The following is a 6,000-nucleotide window of genomic DNA, read 5'->3' on the forward strand; positions in this document are numbered from 1 at the left end:
ATGCACCTCCGGGTAAAATGCACGGATCGCACAATGCAGGCGGTTCTCCTAACCACACTGTACTAAAAACTGTCTGGCGAGTGTGCATCGTGAGCATAATACCGGGTTCACTGGTTCGTTAGACGCAGAAAGCTTGGGCGATCGGCGGAGGAGAAAAAAAAAAAAGGTTTGTGAAGGCGGCCTCGTCATGTCGTACGGCAAAACGAGCGCCAGTTGGTCTACGTACCTGGCCGAAGGAGCACTTGACAAGCACGCGCACAGCAGAGCACACTCCGTCCGCGTAGAGCAGCCCTGTGACGGAGGACAGCGCTGCACAGCAAGACAACCGACCCGCGCAGCCCTAGATTGGGCCAATGAGAGTTGCGGCCACGGCCAAGGTGCCGCCCATTCGTCCGATAAGCACGCGACGCCGCACGCGTCCACACAGCGTGCCGAGGGCAATCTGCCAGCAAAGGTGTTGATCGGTCGCGAAGACGTCACGGCTGCCGTAACGGCTCGCCCGACGACGGAGGTTCTCGCGTGGTCGTCTCTACTTATCTCTCGATTATTCTTGAGAGGCACTCCGAATAACGACTGGCAAGATAAACTAGCATCTATACCTATTATCATTTCGGTCTGTTCGCGCTTTCTTTCTCTTACCAGATATGGTAGGTGAGTCGGTGACGAACGGATTTAAAGGGGTGTTACAATAGGGATTGTGTGCAGACACGCCTATGAACCGAGTAAAAACAGCGCTGCATGAGCAGAAGTGGCGCCAGAGTAGCATGCCGTTGTCCGTTCGCCGATAACTTAATCGGTAAGGTGGGCGGTGAGCGCGTCTGCCAATACCATAATTGGAAATAAACAGTGCCGTCGAGTATAAAGAAATTTCCCCGGATCTAGGGAACTTGGGCATTGTTTAGGGAAACAAGGAAACTTATTCAAATCTAGGGAAATTTTGCGCTAGGGCATTGAAGTGAAAAACTGCTGATGTGGCGGCGTTATTTTTTAAAATTTCCAGCCGCCGTAAATTATCTTGGCGTTAGCATGCGAACTATGACTTGATTGTACAATAGTGTATTGAACACATATCTCGCCCAGTACACGAGAGGGTGTGGCTGCCTTGAATCCTTTAAAGAAGTACTGCTTCTGTGATTTTGCAGTTCATACCTCTAGTTGGGCTGTCGATGTCTGTGCATTCTGAATGAAAAAATTCACCGACAATTACTATAGTCCCTAATGCAAAATTTGAGCGCAGCTCTATGCGTGTTTTCATCTCGCGATATATTGGCTGGTGCAGACAATCTGTATCGTGCGGCACGTCGCAAACGGAGCGAGTGTGGCGCAACAGCAGCCGCTTCAGATAGACCTCTCAGACGATGGATGGATGTTATTAGCGTCCCCTTTAGAACGGGGCGGTGGGTAGCGCCACCGCGCTACTCTGGCGCCATCTAGTAGCCATCGTCGTGCGTGTGTGTGTGTGTGTGTGTGTGTGTGTGTGTGTGTGTGTGTGTGTGTGTGTGTGTGTGTGTGTGTGTGTGTGTGTGTGTGTGGCGTCGCAGAGCCTGTCTTGCGCGGCACTACGCTTTTTTTCGCACGATTTCGCCATACCCTTCTCACTCACTTTGCGCCTCATGGTTCGGCTGCACCCTCCTCCTCTCGCTGTCTTCGCTATCGCCGTATTTCATCTGCCACTGCGCTCCGTGCTCGCTTTCATCCTTCGCTGCGTTCGTTCGGTTACGCCGACCCCGATGCTTGCCGCAGGAACGGGCGCCTAATGGCTGCGCTCTAATATTTGTCTGTAAGGGCCGATTTACGCTCGAGCCGCCCGTCGCCGCAAGCCGCACCGCACGCTTGCGGTCGCGCGAAAAATTGCACGTATCTAGCACTTGTGCACAAATTACCATTTACACTGTATGCACAGTGTATACCTTACACATTGTAAACCGAAATTTGTGCACAAGTGTTTGATACGTGCAAGCTTTCGCGCGACCGCACGCGTGCGGTGCGGCTTGCGGCGATGGGCGGCTCGAGCGTAAATCCGCCCTAACCGGCGAAACAAACGTATGCTGCAACACTAAACGAAGCAGGACGAGCAAACCTAGTAAACAGCCGATTACGCACGCGTATACTAAAATCTGAAATTTACCGGGAATCGCCCACACACAGAGCAGCCTTGGACACAGTCCCGGTGGCCATGTGTTTGGGCGAGCTTTGCTTTGAAGGAAAGCTAAAAATTAGTCGCGCATCTTCGTGCTTGGCTGCAATGGACACATAAGAATGCCACGTACGGCAGTACGCTGCATTCAGAAAAACGTATTCACATATTTTACGTCGTTTTTGTAAAGTGGTGCACTGTTTTTGTAGAGAGATAGAGAGAGAGAGAGAGAGATGCAAATGAGGGAAAGGCATGGAGGTTAACCAGAGTTAAAACCTCCGGTATGCTACCCTGCACTAGGGGAAGGGAAAGGGGAAGTAAAGACGGAAAGAAGAGCGTGACAAAAATAAAAGCGTGAGAAAAAAATATGTAAAGGGATGCAAGGGGGTCGTTATAGCCTTTTTAATAGGCCACTGTCACGTGAAAAGGTCAACAAAGCCTTGACCGACTTTCGCTGCGACGACAGTTCATGTCGGCATTCCAAAACTGACTGTTCTGCACTGTTTTTGTACTGTTACATACTGTAAGAAAGGTCAGGCGCCGATATTCCTTACAATTTGAATATGGTTCTGTGTAATCTTGACACTTTGTTCTAGAGAAAGAGAGAGAAAAGAGGGGAAGACTTTGTTCTAGGTGCACAACAAATTATATACGGGTTGACGTGTTCTCCTGTGAATATGGCTTCAAGCAGGAGGCTATGTTAGCATAAGCCGCAAAACAACTTTGGATGGCAACAAAGTATATGCGTGCTGACGTCTTCTCCTGTACCTATGGCTTCAAGCAGATGGCTGTGTTAGCATAAGAACTTGCACAGCGACATCATTTGCACTTGAGTCCAGTGACTTCATAATGTTAATATCGTAAGACGAGCTTAGAGATAGATTTAAATTATAAAATTAGCAGTTATGACGAGGTTTATTGGACTCGTCAAGCGTCAACCAAAAACACAGCGGCAGCAACGACCACTCAGCCAGATCGGCGAACTGGCCGCGCGACACGCGATGGCGACGGAACTTTCCAGTGCTACTTTCCTTCCTTACAATCGCCCTCCGGCTGAAGAAGGAGCCATCCTGGCAACCTACGGCGACGACAAAACTGGCTCAAAATAAGGCTTGAGCCTGTCTACGTGGACAATTTCACGTCCCCTGCCACGGTGGTCACTTGGGGACGTCAGTGGCTCGACGACGTAGTTGACGGACGAAGTTTGGGCAATGACGCGATAGGGGCCATCAAATTTCGGTAGTTTTGAAGAGAGGCCAATGCTCGTATGTAGGACGCACAGCCATGCAAGGGATTCAGTCTGGAAGGTAGGAGCAGATCGGCCGTCGTTATGTCGAATCTTTTGGTGGGATTGAGCTGCGGCAGTGAGCGAGCGGGCCAGCTGCCGACATTCCTCGGCATGCTTAGCGGCGGTGGAAACCGGAGTGCATTCTGAAGCATCATAATGATATGGAAAATTTGTGTCCGTGCTAAAGGAAGGTTCACGGCCGTAGAGAAGGAAAAACGGAAAGATAATCCGGTCGTGGCTTGTTTGGTGGTGTTGTAGGTGTATGTTACGAACGGCAGAACAAGGTCCCAGTTGGAATGATCCGAGGTGGCATACATCGCCAGCATGTCGCCGAGAGTACGGTTGAACCGTTCCGTCAGTTCATTTGTCTGGGAGGAGGAGGAGACAAGGAGAGGAAAGACAGGGAGGTTAGCCAGTGTAAGTACCGGCTGGCTACCCTGTGCTGGGTTCAGCGTTTAACCATTTGTCTGGGGGTGATAGGCTGTGGTAGTGCGATGTATAATGTTGCATTGATGAAGGAGAGACTTCACTACTTCAGAAAGGAACACGCGCCCTCGGTCACTCAAGAGTTGACGAGGAGCGCCGTGGCGTAGTACGAGGTGATGAAGAATGAAGGAAGCGACGTCGTGAATTATGGCCGCTGGGAGGGCAGCGGTTTCCGTGTGTCACGTCAGGTTAGACGAACTACAAAAATTATCTGAGTATCTCCAAGCGACGGCAAACAACATTACCTTGGTTCTGTCGAGATACGTGGCATCTGCTTATTTCAAAATCTAGGTGCATGATAGTTGGGACACCCTGTATATTGTGGGATGCTATGTGTTACACAGCAAAACAAGTCGCAGCGCGGAGTTTCCTATGAAGGTCGAAAACAGTCAAGTATCTTACCTTGTAACAATCTTGCAACGCCGCGCACAAGTGCGTCTACCTTTCGGAGAGGCCCGTTATACGCACGAACATTTGCTTTCTTCAAACTCTGGCTGGCTTGAGAAGTTCTTTGTCTTTAGAAAAAAGATCTGATGCGACTCGCCGAGCTAGCCGGACTTGTGCACGCACAGCTCAAGTATTTCCGCGGTTTCGAACTGAAAAATTATAGCCCCATTAGCTTACTCCCAGTATTATATAAAGTATTTACCAAAATAATTTCCAATAGAATAAGGGCAACACTGGACTTCAGTCAACCAAGGGAACAGGCTGGCTTCAGGAAGGGATACTCTACAATGAATCACATCCATGTCATCAATCAGGTATTCGAGAAATCCGCAGAGTACAATCAGCTTCTCTATATGATTTCATAGATTACAAAAACACATTTGATTCAGTAGAGATATCAGCAGTCATAGAGTCATTACGTAATCAAGGAGTACAGGCTGCTTACGTAAATATCTTGGAAAATATCTACAGAGATTCCACAGCAACTCAACAAGAAAATTCTCCACAAGAAAAGTAGAAAGATACCTACAAAGGAAGGGGACAGACAAGGAGACAGAATCTCTCCAATGCTATTCACTTTGTGCTTGGAAGAAGTATTCAAGCTATTGAACTAGGAAGGCTTAGGAGTGAAGATCAACCGAGAATATCTCAGCAATCTTCGGTTGGCAGATGACATTGTCATGTTCAACAACACTGGGGACGAGTTGCAACAAATGATTGAGCACCTTAAAAGAGAGAGTGTAAAAGTGGAGTTGAAGATTAATATGCAGAAGACAAAGATAAGACAAAGATAATAATCAATAGCCGGGCAAGGAAACAAGATTTCTGGATCGCCAGTCAGCCTCTAGAGTCTGTGAAGGAATACGTTGACCTAGGTCAATTACTCACAGGGAACTCTGATCATGAGAAGGAAATTTCAGAAGAATAAAAACGCGTTGGAGCGCAGACGGCAGACACTGACAGCTCGTGACTGGAAGCTTACCATTATCATTGAAAAGGAATGTGTACAATCAGTGCATTTTACCGGTGCTGACATGTGGAGAAGAAACTTGGAGACTGGCAAAGAAGCTCAGAACAAGTTAAGGACCGCGCAAAGAGCGGGGGAGCGAAGAATGTTAGGTGTAACGTTAAGAAACAGAAAGAGAGCGGTGCGCATCAGAGATCAAACGCGGATAGCCGATATTCTAATTGATACTGAAACAGTTTGCGCGGAGACACACGGACAAGCCGAGAATAAGCACGGACGAGCGCTAACTCACAAATGAGGTTTATTCCAAACACATGCACGAATAAATAGAAAAACCGAAAGATAACAATTAATTAATTTAATTATAGGGTTTTACGTGCCAAAACCACTTTCTGATTATGAGGCACGCCGTAGTGGAGGACTCCGGAAATTTCGACCACATGGAGTTCTTTAACGTGCACCTAAATCTAAGTACACAGGCGTTTTCGCATTTCGCCCCCATCGAAATGCGGCCGCCGTGACCGGGATTCGATCCCGCGACCTCGTGCTCAGCAGCCCAACACCATAGCCGCTGAGCAACCACGGCGGGTATATAACAAAACAAGGCTATCTATCATCTTGAAGATCACGTGTTACCCCGTGTACCCGATTGAGTTGGACAAGAACCGAAACTCC

General features: G+C 48.4%; 1 protein-coding gene across 2 annotated transcripts in view; it reads right to left on the reverse strand.

Annotated features, from left to right (window-relative positions):
- The window catches only part of LOC139049149 (histidine ammonia-lyase-like), a 69,736-nt gene extending 69,240 nt beyond the window's left edge, over positions 1 to 496 (reverse strand). The window contains exon 1 of one of the 2 annotated variants that reach the window (XM_070524391.1): positions 227 to 496. The gene's annotated coding sequence lies outside the window, so the exon portion shown is untranslated. The remainder of the gene's footprint in view (positions 1 to 226) is intronic. The other variant, XM_070524389.1, reaches the window with a different exon arrangement.
- Between the last annotated feature and the right edge of the window lie 5,504 nt (positions 497 to 6,000).

The sequence above is a fragment of the Dermacentor albipictus genome, chromosome 1 (genome assembly GCF_038994185.2).
Source record: "Dermacentor albipictus isolate Rhodes 1998 colony chromosome 1, USDA_Dalb.pri_finalv2, whole genome shotgun sequence".
NCBI lineage: Eukaryota > Metazoa > Arthropoda > Arachnida > Ixodida > Ixodidae > Dermacentor > Dermacentor albipictus.